Consider the following 17,484-nt stretch of genomic DNA (forward strand, 5'->3'; position numbering starts at 1 on the left):
TGGTCTGAACATTGTAGATTATATCCTATTCCAACTACTTGGGCTGCTTTGAAAACTGCTATGCGTACTCGTTGGGTTCCACCATATTATCAACGTGAATTGCTTCAAAAATTGCAGCGTTTAAGACAAGGAAAAAATTCTGTAGAAGAATATTATCAGGAATTACAAACTGGCATGATTCGATGTGGTATTGTTGAGGAGAATGAAGCTATGCTTGCACGTTTTCTGGGTGGATTAAACAGAGAGATTCAGACCATTCTAGACTATAAGGAGTATACTAATATCACTCGTTTATTCCATCTTGCTTGTAAAGCTGAACATGAAGTGCAGGATCGACAAGCATTGGCGCGAACTAACTTTTCTGCAGGCCGACCTTCATCATGGACACCGCATGCATCTTCTACTTCAACTGCACCAGCACCTCAATCAGGTGCCTCCTACAGCCGTGATACACGAAAATAGGAACAACCACCATTATCTGCCAAGAGCGCACCTGCCGGGCCTGCACAGAGTTCTTCTTCTTCCAGGGCATCAACAGGGCACACAAGTGATATTATTTGTCGTTGTTGTAAGGGAGGAGGTCATTATGCGAGAGAATGCAAATCTCCGCGTGTGATGATTGCTACCAAGGGTGGTGGATATGAGTCCGCTAGTGACAATGATGAGGAGACATTGGCTCTTATTACACATGAAGAACATGGTGGAGATGATTCTGATCATGAGACGCAATACATGGCTCCTGAAGACGCTGACAGGTATGAATGTTTAGTTGCTCAACGTGTTTTGAGTGTGCAGGTCACACAAGCTGAGCAAAATCAGAGGCACAATTTGTTCCATACCAAGGGAGTTGTGAAGGAATGTTCTGTGCGTGTCATAATAGACGGAGGGAGCTGCAACAACTTGGCTAGCATGGAGATGGTGGAGAAGCTTTCTCTCACCACAAGACCACATCCACATCCTTACTACATCCAATGGTTCAACAACAGCGGCAAGGTTAAGGTAACACGTACTGTTCGTGTGCATTTTAGTATCTCTACATATGCTGATTATGTTGATTGTGATGTGGTACCTATGCAAGTATGTTCCTTATTACTTGGTAGACCATGGCAATTTGATAAAAATTCTGTACACCATGGTAGAAACAATCACTATACTCTTGTTCATAAGGATAAAAATATTACTTTGCTTCCTATGACTCCTGATTCCATTTTGAAAGATGATATTAATAGAGCTAATAAAGCAAAACAGGAGAAGAATAAGAGTGAAAATCAGATTGTGGCAAAAGAATTTGAGCAACAAATGAAGCCTAATAATAAACCATCTAGTGTTGCTTCTGAAATTAAATTGAAAAGTGCATGTTTATTTGCCACCAAATCTGATATTGATGAGCTAGATTTCAGCAAATCTATTTGCTATGCTTTTGTGTGCAAAGAGGCATTATTTTCATTCGAGGACGTGCCTTCCTCTTTGCCTCCTGCTGTCACTAACATTTTGTAGGAGTTCGCTAACGTTTTTCCACAAGATGTGCCACCGGGATTACCGCCTATTTGAGGGATTGAGCATCAGATTGACTTAATTCCCGGTGCTTCACTGCCAAACCGTGCACCATACCGTACCAATCCAGAGGAGACGAAGGAGATTATGCGTCAAGTACAAGAGCTTCTCGACAAAGGTTATATACGCGAATCCCTTAGTCCTTGTGTTGTTCCTATTATTCTAGTGCCAAAAAAGGATGGTACATCACGTATGTGTGTTGATTGTAGAGGCATTAATAATATTACTATTCGTTATCGTCATCCTATTCCTAGGCTAGATGATATGCTTGATGAATTGAGTGGCTCTACAATATTCTCCAAAGTTGATTTGCGTAGTGGCTACCATCAAATTCGTATGAAATTGGGAGATGAATGGAAAACAACATTTAAAACTAAGTTTGGATTATATGAGTGGTTAGTCATGCCTTTTGGGTTAACTAATGCACCTAGTACTTTCATGAGATTAATGAACGAAGTTTTACGTGCTTTCATTGGACGATTTGTGGTAGTTTACTTTGATGACATATTGATTTATAGCAGATCTTTGGAAGAACATTTGGAACATTTACGTGTTGTTTTTATTGCTCTACGTGATGCACGTTTGTTTGGTAACCTTGGGAAGTGCACCTTTTGCACCGACCGAGTATCTTTTCTTGGCTATGTTGTTACTCCACAGGGAATTGAAGTTGATAAAGCCAAGATTGAAGCAATTGAGAGTTGGCCGCAGCCCAAAACGGTCACACAAGTGAGGAGTTTTCTTGGCCTCGCTGGATTCTATAGGCGTTTTGTGAGAGATTTTAGCACCATTGCTGCACCTCTCAATGAGCTTACAAAGAAAGATGTGCCTTTTCTTTGGGGTACCGCACAGGAAGAAGCCTTCACTGTATTGAAAGATAAGTTGACACATGCTCCTTTACTCCAACTTCCTGATTTTAATAAGACTTTTGAGCTTGAATGTGATGCTAGTGGAATTGGATTAGGAGGTGTGTTATTACAAGATGGCAAACCTGTTGCATACTTTTCTGATAAATTGAGTGGGCCTAGTCTGAATTATTCTACTTATGATAAAGAATTATATGCTCTTGTTCGGACTTTAGAAACATGGCAACATTATTTATGACCCAAAGAATTTGTTATACATTCTGATCATGAATCTTTGAAACATATTAAAAGTCAAGCTAAACTGAATCGTAGACATGCTAAATGGGTTGAATTCATTGAGACTTTCCCTTATGTCATTAAACACAAGAAGGGAAAAGAAAATGTTATTGCTGATGCATTGTCTCGTCGCTATACTATGCTTTCACAACTTGACTTCAAAATATTTGGTTTGGAGACCATCAAAGATCAATATGTGCATGATGCTGATTTTAAAGATGTAATGCAGAATTGTAAAGAAGGAAGAATGTGGAACAAGTTTGTTGTTAACGATGGATTTGTGTTTCGTGCTAACAAGCTATGCATTCCAGCTAGCTCCGTTCGTCTTTTGTTGTTGCAGGAGGCGCATGGAGGAGGATTAATGGGACACTTTGGCGTGAAGAAGACGGAGGACGTACTTGCTACACATTTCTTTTGGCCAAAGATGAGACAGGATGTTGAGCGTTTTATTGCTCGCTGCACTACATGTCAAAAAGCTAAGTCACGACTCAATCCTCATGGTTTATATATGCCTTTGCCGGTACCTAGTGTTCCTTGGGAGGATATATCTATGGACTTTGTTTTAGGTTTACCTCGAACAAAGAAGGGGAGGGATAGCATATTTGTTGTCGTCGATAGATTCTCGAAAATGGCACACTTTATACCATGTCATAAAAGCGATGATGCTGTTAATGTTGCTGATTTGTTCTTTCGTGAAATTATCCGCTTGCATGGTGTGCCAAATACTATTGTTTCAGATCGTGATACTAAATTTCTTAGCCACTTTTGGAGATGTTTATGGGCTAAGTTGGGGACTAAATTGCTTTTTAGTACTACTTGTCACCCCCAAACTGATGGACAAACTGAAGTAGTCAATAGAACGTTGTCTACTATGCTTAGGGCTGTTTTGAAGAATAATAAGAAAATGTGGGAGGAATGCTTGCCTCATATTGAATTTGCTTATAATCGTTCATTGCATTCTACTACTACGATGTGCCCTTTTGAAGTTGTGTATGGTTTCCTACCTCGTGCACCTATTGATTTGTTGCCTCTTCCATCTTCGGAGAAGGTTAATTTTGATGCTAAACAACGTGCTGAATTGATTTTAAAAATGCATGAGTTAACTAAGGAAAACATTGAGCGTATGAATGCTAAATATAAACTTGCTGGAGATAAGGGTAGAAAACATGTTGTGTTTGCACCTGGAGATCTTGTTTGGTTACATTTGCGTAAGGATAGATTTCCTGATTTGCGCAAATCAAAGTTAATGCCACGTGCTGATGGTCCCTTTAAGGTGTTAGAGAAAATAAATGATAATGCATATAAACTTGAGCTGCCTGCAGATTTTGGGGTTAGTCCCACTTTTAACATTGCAGATTTGAAGCCTTATTTGGGTGAGGAAGATGAACTTCCGTCGAGGACGACTTCATTTCAAGAAGGGGAGGATGATGAGGACATCAATACAATTGTTACATCCACGGCCCCTGCTGCTATACATACTGGACCAATTACTAGAGCTCGTGCACGCCAACTAAATTACCAGGAACTTTCATTTCTTGGTAATGATTCTAATGTTCATGAGAATATGATGCTGCCTAAATTGGATACATTTGTTTTGCTTACAAATGAAGGGCCTAGCTTAGAGAAGGATGAACATTGGAGCAAGAACAAGCATGGAGATGATGGCATGCGCAAGGGGAACAAGAATGGAGTTACAAGTGATGATTTCAGGACTTTGAAGCCACCATAATGGGTGCATGAAGCCTTGGACGAAATATACAAGATGCCACTTCATAAATTTCGTCCCGAGGCTATTTTAGGTGCTGCGTCACCTTATTATTGGGCCAGGCCCATGTAATTTTGAAATACATAAGTATAGGCTATTTTTAGAGTCCGTATGTGTGGGGAAACAAGAGATAGGGTTGATTTCGGACCCCTCCACCAAGGGCCACGAAATTCCCCCCTCTTCCTCCATATATACAGCCCTTAGGGCATCGTTTAGACTTTGGGTTTTGTTTAGATTAAAAGTTCGCCATAGCTGCAACTTCGCGTACTTCGTTTGTGTTCAACGACCAGACAAAGGTGTCATAGAACCCCACCTTGATCAATAAAGCTTTCATCTTATATTCGCAATATCCAGATTGCAATCTCAGTTTCTTGCTTGTTCTTCGTTTGCTCGCAGGAAACAGACCCTCGTGGTTAGGTTGATCGTGCTCTGGCGTGGTCAATAACCTCTCAGAGTTGGTTTAGCGATTGCTAAGGCGCGACGTCCTCGCACGTTCGTAGTCAGATCGTCAAAGTCGACTGCCACCAAAGCGATATCCATCATCTCATCGAAAGGCGGGACACCTTTGCCTATTTCACAATGTCACCACAAGTATCCGTGGGTATGATTATACAATATGCATCACACAATCTCAGATTCATCTATTCAACCAACACATAGAACCTCAAAGAGTGCCCCAAAGTTTCTACCGGAGAGTCAAGACGAAAACGTGCCAACCCCTATGCATAGGTTCATGAGCGGAACCCGCAAGTTGATCACCAAAACATACATCAAGTGAATCACGTGATATCCCATTGTCACCACAGATACACACGGCAAGACATACATCAAGTGTTGTCAAATCCTTAAAGACTCAATCCGATAAGATAACTTCAAAGGGAAAACTCAATCCATTACAAGAGAGTAGAGGGGGGAAGAAACATCATAGGATCCAAATATAATAGACGCGATACATCAAGATCGTAACACCTCAAGAACACGAGAGAGAGAGAGAGATCAAACACATAGCTACTGGTACATACCCTCAAGAGGGAGAACTACTCCCTCCTCGTCATGGAGAGCACTGGGATGATCAAGATGGCCACCAGAGAAGGATTCCCCCTCCGGCAGGGTGCCGGAACGGGTCTAGATTGGCTTTCGGTGGCTACGGAGGCTTCTGGCAGCGTAACTCCCGATCTATTGTGCTCCCCGATCGTTTTAGGGTATATGGAGATATATAGGCGGAAGAAGTATGTCAGGGGAGCCATGAGGGGCCCACGAGGGTGGAGGGCGCGCCCAGGGGGGTGGGTGCGCCCCCTACCTCGTGGCTTCCTCGAAGCTTCCTTGACATGGACTCCAAGTCTCCCGGGTTGCTTTCCTTCCAAAAATAAGTTCCGTGAAGTTTCAGGTCAATTGGACTCCGTTTGATTTTCGTTTTCTGCGATACTCTAAAACAAGGAAAAAACAGAAACTGGCACTGGGCTCTAGGTTAAGAGGTTAGTCCCAAAAATAATATAAAAGTGTATAATAAAGCCCATAAACATCCAAAACAGATAATATAATAGCATGGAACAATCAAAAATTATAGATACGTTGGAGACGTATCAGCGCCCTTCTGATGTTTGTTCGCCCATCATCAGCAACGTCCAAGTCACCGAGACCATCATCGACGGTGGTGCAGGGCTCAATGTCCTATCCGTCGAGACATTCGACCGCCTCCAAGTGCCATATGATCAGCTGCAGCCTACCAAGCCCTTTTCAGGAGTGACCGATGGCTCTACCACCCCGATTGGGCAGGTCCGCCTCCCTGTCACCTATGGCACCCACAACAGCTGCCGCACTGAGCTTATCGACTTTGAGTTGCCCACATCCGCCTGCCATACAATGCCATCATTGGGTATCCAGCCCTAGCCAAATTCATGGCTATAACTCATCATGGCTACAACGTCCTCAAGATGCCAGGGAGCGGCGGCGTCATCTCGGTCGCTTGCAAAGAGAAGGACGCGGTGTGCTCCCTCGAGCGCGCTTACCAGGCTGCGTAGGCCGAAGACCAAGACAACGAAGGCACCCTGTACCCTCCCGAGGTGGTCCCCAAGAAGAAGAAGCAACTGCTCCACCAAGGATTTCAGGAGAGCGGCGTCTCCAGCGGCACCGCCTCAGGACCTGTGCACGCAGATGGGGCGCCTCCCTCCCACGCGTAGGAAGGCGCGCCCGACGCCCTCCTCAGTATGGGCTCGGGGGCTCTCTTTTGGAGGGCCTTGGACCTAACCAACATCACAAGGGAGGAGCTCGGGCACCACGTGGAGGCGTGCTTTGCCGCACGCTTCCGACAAGAGGGCACAACGCGTGGAATGCCTAGTGCTCAGGAGTTCATCACCAAGGCAACTGAGGAGCTTCAGGAAGCAAGGATCATGCGTGGCGACTGCCGCCCACCACCTGGCGCGGCCCCACGTCCTAGCAAGGACAGCGAGCTGCGCGTCTGCGTCAATGTTCCAGGGCTCAATAGGGCCGCATCTTAGGGGTGCTTCTAGCCATGGAGTGTTGGTCAATGCGAGCGTCCACCTCACAGCTACGTTTGCATGCCCTTCAGCTTGCCGAACATTGCTGTTACCTTCCATCGGCTCATGCAGGGTGCCCTGGCGGCTCGCGAGGCAAGGCGCCGGGCCATCCTAGGGGAGGGAGCCGGAACGGTACCAGGTGAGGCTCATGAGGAGCAACTTCTTCAGCACGCATCTTCAGCTACTCCAACACCTCTTCAGCAACGGTACCAGGTGACTCTTTCCGATTCATTCAGTTGGGGGTGCCCCTTGGGCTGCATCATCCCCAGGTCGCACGGGCCTGTCACTGCGACGTGTATCCTTTTGCATATTTAGCTTACTCAGTTGGGGGCGGCCCTCGGGCTGCATCATCCCCAGGCCGTTCAGTTCCGTCCCGGTGGCATGTATCGTTCGTGCATTTGTCTGAACTAGCTTGCCTCCTTCCATGATTTACCTTATGACTATCACCTGCCTGTCTGGTACTTCAATACCATGAACGTCGTGCACCCTTGTGAGCCCACCCATGAATGCCTCATGATTAAGGACTGGCACGACGTCTGTGCTCGGGTCCATCCCAGCAGCGTCGCCAAATCCAAGAGGCTGAGCTTTGGCTCGCGGGCCAGCTCCCGTGAACGTCACCTCCCATGGCCCTTGGTGCCTTGTTCTCGCATGAGCTAATCGCGAACGGTCAAGCCAAGGCGCGTGACCCGGTGCCTCGCCACCACGAGAGTCGCGCGCCGGTTGTGTTTCTTTAGGATTTTTCGCATGAGAAGACTAGGCACGACTTCTATGCTCGGGTCCGTCCCTGCAGCGTCGATAAACCCAACGACTGAGCTCTGTCTAGCGGACCAGCCCCGTTCACGTCACCTCCTGGGGTCGATGGTGTTTGGCCTTCTCATGTTATCACCTCAGGAGATTCTTCCAGCGCAGGTTGCCTAACCATCTCGCAGGGCCTCCGCAACCATCAAGAATCAAGACCAGGCGCAACCCGCCTTGAGGTAGGGCCTCGTGAGTCCCGCGCTGGCTCACGAGTGCCCAGACACACCTCGTCTAGCCCTGCCGTGCAAGCCACGTGTCAGGGCGGGGCTGTACATGTTCCGGGGGCTCCACACAGATGGAGCCCTCGCCCACGCACTAGTGGAAGCACCATGCTCAGTGCTGGCAGTCGACATTGTCGAGGAGTGGCTATGCTCGTGCAAGTGCGGAAGCGCTATGCTTCGTGCTGGTGATAAACAACTGATGGCGGCCCCATGGCCGCATCAACCTCAGGGAGCCACCCGACTCAGTGTCTAGCCTCGTCGCAACACTTCCCCCTCGGGAGAGTCGCATGAGGGGCTGGGCACGGGGGCTGCACTCAAGTCACACCTAGTGCACGCCACCCTGCCAGGTCCCTTAGATCTGGTCGTCACGCGTCCCTCCCGAGCGGGACCTCGGCGAGGAAAGGTATGGAGTTCTATTTGCACGTCAAGAGGGACTCCTGAGCATCGTGACTCAGGAGCCTAACTAGCCACGTAGCCCCTCACCCCTTGGTCCCGTCATGGTGATCCGGAGGGCCCAATGGCGGCTGAGGTAAGCACGGGGTTGGGCCCTGTCGACGTAGAACGCTAAGGCCTACTTTCGCATCTCCTTCCCGCAGGTCGTTTGCGCGTCAAGGGGGACTCCTGAGCATCACGACTCAGGAGCTTAACTGGCCATGTAGCCCCTCACCCCTTGGTCCCGTCCTGGTGATCCGGACGGCCCAACGGCGGCTGAGGTATGCGCGGGGTCGGGCCCTCCCGACTTAGAACATCAAGCAAACAGGAAGGAAATCACGGAATCTTAAGAAAATATTACAAAACATATTTTTCCTTAAACACCAAACAGAAGTTTTGACGCCTCCATGAGGCATGTTGCAAGTCGCAGGAAAGTAAAAACAGGAAGGAGCACCACCATCCACCAGTAAGCCTCCTCTTCAGCCTTGGGCGCTATCGTTAGGAAGCGCCTCCCCTTCGGCAGCATCACCGTCGCCCGTGTCGTCGCCCGTGGTCGCGGGATCGGCGGCACCACCAGCCGGAGGCGCAGGGTTGATGGCAAGGAAATTCTTGAACAAGGCCTCCACCTGACCCTTCACGGCTACGATGACAGCTGCACAACACTCTTCATCCATGGGCTTGACTAGGACACCAAGGTCGACATCAGGGTCGCGGAGATGAAGGTGGCCGAAGACCCGCGTCAGGGCTGATAAGGAGAGTGTGCGGGCTTCCCCCTCCACCATAGGGCTGATCCCATTGACGATGTCCTCGAGCGCCATGACAAGATGAGGGAGCATCTGGACGGGGCCCTCGTCATCAGTCGCCAACGGCTTCTCCCAGACATTCTCGTAGAACTCCCGCAGCGCTTCACGGGACCTCTCCTCAAGAGATTTGAAGGCCGCACGATCCTCGGCAAGAACCTTTGCCTTGGCCTCTAGCAGGACCTTCTCTGCCTCCACCTTCATCTCCAGCTTCTCTAGGCGGTCGTGTTCCACAGCCTGCGCCAGCCGCTCCAACTCAGCATCATGGCCGGTGACCGCTTCTTCTCGGGCCTTCAGCTTCTCCTCCCATGCCTCGTGCTGGCGGGCCGCGGCAGTGCATGCCTTGTGCAGGTTCTCCAGCTCGACCTCCACCACCTGGCATCGCTCCTTGGCAGCCTCGGCATCCTTCAACGCCACGTCGTGGGCGGCCACAGCCAGGTCGGCGGCCCGCTTACCCTCCTTGGAAGCTGCCACGGCCTGGCCCCAGGCCGCCCTCATGGACGCGTTGGATCGCAGCCACCCCGTGACCAACTCCAGGCGCCCTGACGCCACACGACGGTCGGTGCCCTGATGGTCGTTCCGAAGCTGGGTCAGCGCGGAAAGAGCCTCCTCCAGAGCGTCAAGCAAAGCAGAAGGATCACGGCCCTGCGGTGCGATGGGATGAGGAGGAGACAGCATCGTCCCTAGGGCTTGCGAGTTGGTGGCAACAGAAGGAGCTGGGGGCTCCTGGGCCCTTGGGACTTCGGCAGCCGAGACGGAAACTGGCTCCCCCGGAGCCGACTTGGCTGTGGAGGTCGCCTTCTCCCAAGATCGGTCCTTCGGGCCTCGCGAGGATGACCGGGCCAGAGAGGCGCGAGCGCCATTGCCGCTCTTCCGTGCCAGGGGAGGTGCGGTCATGGCAGGCTGTTGAGTCCCAGAGGGCGCGGACACTCCCTCTCTCTTCTTCTTCGTCGCCAGCGTTGGCCTAGTGGTGCAAAGGAAAACCGTCAAGATGCAACGGCAGAAGCAGGAACAAAATCAGGACAAAGCACTTACTGGTCCATGGTGGTGTAATCTCTCGGCCTCTTCTGAAGCACGAAGCCCGAAGGCTGCGCATCCTGAGGCGCTGGCGTGTGGGTCCCGGGAGCGGATGAGGGAGCAGCAGCTGGGCGTGCGGCTCCAGTCGACGTCAAAGTAGGGGCACCGCCTCGGGAGATCAACTCCGACCTACCCCACATTGGGACCCCAATCGGTGGCTTCTTTGGGGGAGTGACCTTGGACCTCGTAGTGTCCCTAGCGCCGGGTAGGGACTCCCTCACCGGATGGTCATTGGCATTGTCGTCGTCGGGGAAGGTGCGGAGGAGATCGGTCATGCGCGGAGGGGAAGTCTCCCCTGCCCCCTCCCGGGTCGCCTCCGAGTTGGGCCTCTTCTCCTTGCTGGACTCGCCTGAGGACACCATCATTAGGGCCGTCACCACCGGGGCCTCGGAAGGCGCTAGCGGCACGAGCCCGCGCCATCGAAGACACGCATGGCGGCGGCCACCTCCACCCCATCTAGGCGGCGGTATAGGAGAATATGGGTGTCCGTCGGATACCCCTGGTCGTCCCCGAGCAGGAGGTGGAGGGCCTTGCCCAGGTCCTCGTCCAACAATACATCTGGGCGCGGACGGAGGTCGTCCCCCACGTCCCCGAGGTTCCACAAGGAGCGCGAGCGCGCCTGGAGTGGGGCTATGTGCTGCCTCAAAAATTCCTTGACGATCATGGCCCCCATGAGCTTCCCTGCCTTCAAGTCATTGGGCTTCAGGTCGGCAGTCATCTTCTCCAGCACCTGCTTCTCCCAGGGGTCGGTGAGCTTCGCACGGAGCCACCTGTCATGAGGCGAGGGCATCTTCGTCGGTAGCACGAACCGAGGATGGGAGCATTTGGCGTCCATGAGGACCCACTTGCTCCTGAAGCTCTCGACTTCTTACCGGCCTTCGAGATTGCATGGGTCCCATTGGCCGCGACAAAGTTGGCACACCCTGAGCAATGCCCCTCCTTGTTCTAGAGGTAGAAGAAGTGGTGAAGCAGCGCCATGGACGGCATCACCCCCACAAATGCCTCGCAATAAAAGGCGAAGATCTATAGGAGGAGGACGGAGTTGGGATGAAGATGAAGGGCATGCAGTTTATAGTGGCTGAGGATGGTGTAGAAGAAGTCGGAGAAGGGGGGACCAGCCCTGCGACGATGCTATTCACGAATAAGGGATAGAAGGTATTGCCTGAGGCCTCCAGCTCGGCGGAGCCAGCCCAGAGCGTGGTCTTTCCCCCTCATTGCCGCCGTCCGCCATCATTAGGAGCATGGTGGCGAGATTCTTCTTCGAAACATTAGGCGCACTCAAGGCCGGCTCATACCAGGAGGGCAAGTGCGCGGCCTTAGCCTCGTCGGACGCCATTGGCTGCAGGCTCAGAGAGGAGTGTGCGTGGATCTAGAGTCTCCCGGGCATGAAGGAGAAAGGGGATCTGGAGAAAGACGAAGGAAAGTAATGAAGGCTCTGCGGCGCGCGCCAACCTTTTTTCAGATGAGGACATTTGCCGAGGCAGCATGGGGAAGAGAAGGTGCCCACGTCCCGTCAATCGCCATGCGACAACCAAGGCCGCAGGCGGTTGGGGCCCATGGCGCTCCGCACTTCCCCTTTGGCTTCACCTCGAAGCCAAGTTCGAGCGCGCCTTGGGTCCGGGGGCTACTGTCGGCGTCCTTAGAACGGGGGTACCCAGACTTGCCTGCCTACGCCCATGGCGTGGATCCGCCAGCGGCCTGGTACGACCCGTCATCTGTAGCAACAACTCAAGACCCTCACAAGGGGCCAAGCCTCACGAGGCGGACGACGCCAAGACCTCCCTGGGGGCATGTAACACCCCGGATATGACTTACCCAATATGTATTCCAACTCTTGCCGTTTCTGGCGTTAAGTTATTTTATTTTCTTGGGTTCGGGTTTTTGTCTCCGTGTGTTGTTATCATTGTCATGCATCTCATATCATGTCATCATGTGCATCACATTTGCATATGTGTTCATCTCTTGCATTCGAGCATTTTCCCCGTTGTCCGTTTTGCATTCCGGCGCTTCGCTCTCCTCCGGTGGTCATTTCTACCTTTCTTTTGAGTGTGAGGATTAAACATTTCCGGATTGGACCGAGACTTGCCAAGCGGCCTTGGTTTACTACCGGTAGACCGCCTGTCAAGTTTCGTATCATTTGGACTTCGTTTGATACTCCAACGGTTAACCGAGGGACCGAAAAGGCCTCGTGTGTGTTGCAGCCCAACACCCCTCGAAGTTGGCCCAAAACCCACCAAAACCTTCTCCATCATCTAGAGCGTTCGATCACGATCGCGTGGCCGAAAACCGCACCTCATTTGAACACTCATAGCTCCCTCTATGCCTATATATACACCACCCTCCCGAAATTCGCGAATCCCCTTTGTCCAAACCCTAGATCCACCCTCTCCTAGCGTGTCGTACAAAAATACAGCCGCCGGACACGTCCGCTTTCTCCGCCGCCGCCAACCGGGAGCCGAGACGTGGCAACCGGCGCCCGCCGCCGCCGCGGCCCGCGGAAGCCCGCGGCCGGCCCTCTCCACTGCGCCACCGGGCCGCGCCCCGCGCCGATCCTCCGCCCGCGCGCCGCCCTTCTTCCCCCACGCAGGCGCCGAACTCCACCGCCACCGGCTGCTCCGCCGCGCGCCGCCCGAGTGCCGTCGCACCTTCCTCGCCGGAGCAGCGCGCCGCCCGCGCCCGGCCACCTCCACCGCGCTCCCCTCGTCGCCCCCCGCCGCCCGGCCAGATCCGGCGTCCCCTCGGCAAGTCTGGCGCCGTCCTCGCAACTCCGGAGAACATCGGCAACTCCGGCAAACAGGGCTCCCGGTGAACCTCGAACCACGTGCAAACCCGATCCAGATCTGAGATTCGGTTGACTTTTTGCCCGAAACCCTAGCTCATATGCTCCTGTTCATCGCATCGTAACTTTGCATCCGTAACTCCGTTTTGGGCATATAGCATATCGAAATGTTCATCTCAGAGAGTACATCATTTAATTCCTTTGCATCATTTTAATTTGAGTTCATCTTGATGCCCGAAATGCTGTTAGAAGAGGGCTACTTGAGATAATTGTCAGATCTGCTGCTCCATTTAGCTTTTTGTCATTTTTGCCATGATTATTGTGTGCATGATATGCCCATGAGTACTACATATGTTTTGATAAGGGTTTTGTCTTCTTTCCAGAGGTGCAACCCATGTATTTTTGTGATGTGTGTGGTGACTAGCACAAGCTTGCAAAGTGGTGCACTTGGTAATTCTGATTTCAGGGACTTAGCATTTCCACCAAGTCCTTGAGCTGTTTATCTCATATGGCCATATGTTCATGTTGTTTCCTAGCGATCCGTGCCTCTTTTGAGGATGATCAGTAATGATGTTTTGTTAATCTTGTATTGCTCTATCCATCCATGTCCTTGTTTGCAATTTTGGAGCACCCTAGATTGAGTCAATCGAGCTCTACTTTTGCTACTTTGTGAATCTGGGCAGATTGTCAACTTGTTTGCAATTTTGCCGATGATGTTGTAGTTGATCCGTGCATGCTATGCTATTGTTCTTGCCATGTCTAGCTTGCATTTTGTGTATTCTTAATAGGTGTATGCTTATCTTGTCATGACTTGCTCTGTAGTGAGTGCATCAAGCTCGTAAACATGCCTACTTGAGTTATGTTTCAGCATGTGCCAGTTTTCACCAAGTCTGAAAACTGATTATGTTTTTGCTATGTTCACATGCTTGCAATTGTATTTTCTGATCCCTTTTGGCTCAAGGTCACTAAGGGACTTTTGTTAAGCTCTTTGAATAGCTCCATGCCATGGTTTACTTTGCCATGTTCAGGTCCTGTAGCATGTAGTTTTGTTGCTCCGAAGAGTGCTATCTGATCTGAAATTCCAGACAAGTGTTGATTTCACTAAGTCTGAAATCTGTTTGCCATATGCATTTTGCCATGCTTGTTTGAACCTGTTAATGGATGAATTGGCCGTAGCTCTGTGCTAGAATTTTGTTAAGCATCATGAATACATCCCTGCCATGTATTTTGTTGTCATGTTTGGGTGCTGTAGCATGTTCATCCCGTTGCATTTAGATGGCTACTTGCTATAAATCGCAGACCGGTGTCATATTTGAATCGCTTGCCATTTCCTAACCGTAACTCCGATTCCGGCGTTCTTTATATCGTTTTCAAGCAATCTCATCTCATCTTTCCAGTGGTACACTTGGATTCCCAAGTTGAGGCCAGGTTCATGCATCCCTTGTCAAATCTTGCATATGCATCCCGCATCGCATCCCGCATCGCATCCCGCATAGCATATCATCTTTGCATCATCTTGTTTGGTCCTTGCACGTGGTTGATTGTGTCCTTGTTGCTTGTTTGTCTTGTTTGGGTAGAGCCGGGAGACGAGTTCGCTAACGATGAGCCTGTTGAGTTTGCTTTCGAGGATCCAGTCAACTCTGACAACTGTGCAGGCAAGATGATCATACCCTCGAAATCACTACTATCTTTGCTATGCTAGTTTGTTCGCTCTTTTGATATGCAAATGCTACGATGCCTAACACTTGCTTTCAAGCCTCCCAAATTGCCATGTCAAACCTCTAACCCACCATGTCCTAGCAAACCGTTGATTGGCTATGTTACCGCTTTGCTCAGCCCCTCTTATACTGTTGCTAGTTGTAGGTGAAGATTGGAGGTCGTTCCTTGTTGGAACATTTATTCACTTGCTGGGATATCATTATATTATCTTGTTATCTTAATGCATCTATATACTTGGTGAACGGTGGAAGGCTCGGCCTCTCGTCTAGTGTTTTGTTCCACTCTTGCCGCCCTAGTTTCCGTCATATCGGTGTTATGTTCCCGGATTTTGCGTTCCTTACGCGGTTGGGTTATAATGGGAACCCATTGATAGTTCGTCTTGAGTAAAGCTTTTCCAGCAATGCCCAACCTTGGTTTTACCATTTACCACCTAGCCTCTTTTTCCCCTGGGTTTCCGGAGCCCGAGGGTCATCTTATTTTAGCCCCCCCCTCGGGCCAGTGCTCCTCTGAGTGTTGGTCCCACCGAGCGATGTCCGGGGCTACCAGGGGCAACTCTGGGCTGGCCTACCCGACGTCTGGCTCATCTGAGTGTGCCCTGAGAAAGAGATATGTGCATCTCCTATTGGGATTTGTCAGCACATTCGGGTGGTGTTGCTGGTCTTGCTTTAACCTGTCGAAGTGTCTTGAAGAACCGAGGTACCGAGTCTGATCGGAACGTCTTGGGAGGAGGTCTATTGCTTCGTTGACCGTGAGAGCTTGTCATGGGCTAAGTTGGGACTCCCCTGCAGGGATTTGAACTTTCGAAAGCCGTGCCCGCGGTTATGGGCAGATGGGAATTTGTTAACGTCCGGTTGTAGATAACTTGAACCTTAACTTAACTAAAATGAATCAACTGAGTGTGTTACCGTGATGGCCTCTTCTCGGCGGAGTCCGGGAAGTGGACACGGTGTTGGAGTAATGTTTGCGCAGATTGTTCTCTAGTTTCTCACTCGCGCTTTGCCTCCTCTTCTCGCTCTCTTTTGCGAATAAGTTAGCCACCATATTTTTGCTAGTCGCTTGCTGCAGCTCCACATATTTTACCTTGCCTTACCTATAAGCTTAAATAGTCTTGATCACGAGGATGCGAGATTGCCGAGTCCCTGTGGCTCACAGATTACTATTACACCAGATGCAGGGCCTGATGATTCCACTCCAGGTGACGCGCTCGAGCTCAAGTGGGAGTTCGACGAAGACTCTCAACGTTACTATGTTTCCTTTCCTGATGATCAGTAGTGGTGCCCAGTTGGGGGTGATCGGGACCGTGTCGCTTGTTGGGTTATCTTTTATTTTGGCGCCGTAGTCGGGCCATGAGTGTTTGGATGATGTAATGTTATTTATGTACTTGATTGACGTGGTGAGTGTAAGCCAACTATGTTATCTCCCCTTTTATTACATATATATTACATGGGATGTTGTGAAGATTACCTAACTTGCGACATATGCCTTCAATGCGATTATGCCTCTAAGTCGTGCCTCGACACGTGGGAGATATAGTCGCATCGAGGGTGTTACAGGGCAGCCTCACTAGGCTGGCTCCCGAGGAGCAGAAATATCAATGCAAGGGCCACCTCGTGAGTTTGACGTGACATGAGCCATGACGACCAAGTCCAGGCGGGCGCCAGTGTACCAGTTTCCTCTTTGGTGCTAAAGAGGCAGGCATGGGCGAGGAGTCCTGAGGCTTCAGGCAAAGGTTTCCATATCGGTGCAACAAGACCAAGGCCAGCAGGACAGCAGGACGGAGGTCACCGCGGAGCCCACATCAGCGAGCCTTTGGCAGGCGAAGACCACCTTTTATGAGGATAGCTTATAGTAGTTGTCCCCCTTCAAACTTGGCCGTTGTAGGATCCCTTCCCGCCTAACATTTGGGAAGAGGACCAGGGCCTCTATAAATAGGGCTAGCCACCACCATAGCAAGGGACGGATCATTCGAATCATCCTCACACACATCAGCTCATCGAGCTCAAGAACACCTATCCTTAGGAGGCAGTACATCCATTGTACTAGTTCATTCCTATCCCTCTAGGCAATCCACCACCACCACACTAGAGTAGGGTATTACACCACAACAGTGGCCCGAACCAGTATAAACCTCTGTGTCTCGTGTTCCTTGGGTCCATCGAGCTAGGCCGTGGGATCGTCAAGTGAGCGAACTAGCGACGAAGAGTACTTCCTGCGCACCCTAGTATTTGAACCTTAAGGGTTAGCCGGAACCCAGATTCTGACAATGATCTTTTCACACTGGGAGGGGGAAAAGGGAAGAACAACAAGAGAAATCACCCAAATCACACACCCACTAAAATAGCATACATGAGATCCACAAGAATAACATGAACAATCAAGGGAAAATAGCACAAGGTAAAGGTTCTTCTCAAATCCAAAGGAGATGAGGTCTTGATGATAGTCTTCTCCAAGAGGAGGTCTGAAATCCACTTGGGGGATCTTCTCCTAAGAGGTCTTCATCTCGAAGAGGGGTGGTAGATGAGCAAAGCACTATCTAGATCATATCATAGACTTTGCTAACCTTAAAAACTAAGAGGTGCACGAAATATGCAATCTAGGGGAGAAAGGGTATGGGCCTCAGTGGTTATGTGGGCTTTTTACCCAATCCATAGCGAAACTGGGAG

This window comes from Triticum aestivum, chromosome 1A (assembly GCF_018294505.1).
Source record: "Triticum aestivum cultivar Chinese Spring chromosome 1A, IWGSC CS RefSeq v2.1, whole genome shotgun sequence".
NCBI lineage: Eukaryota > Viridiplantae > Streptophyta > Magnoliopsida > Poales > Poaceae > Triticum > Triticum aestivum.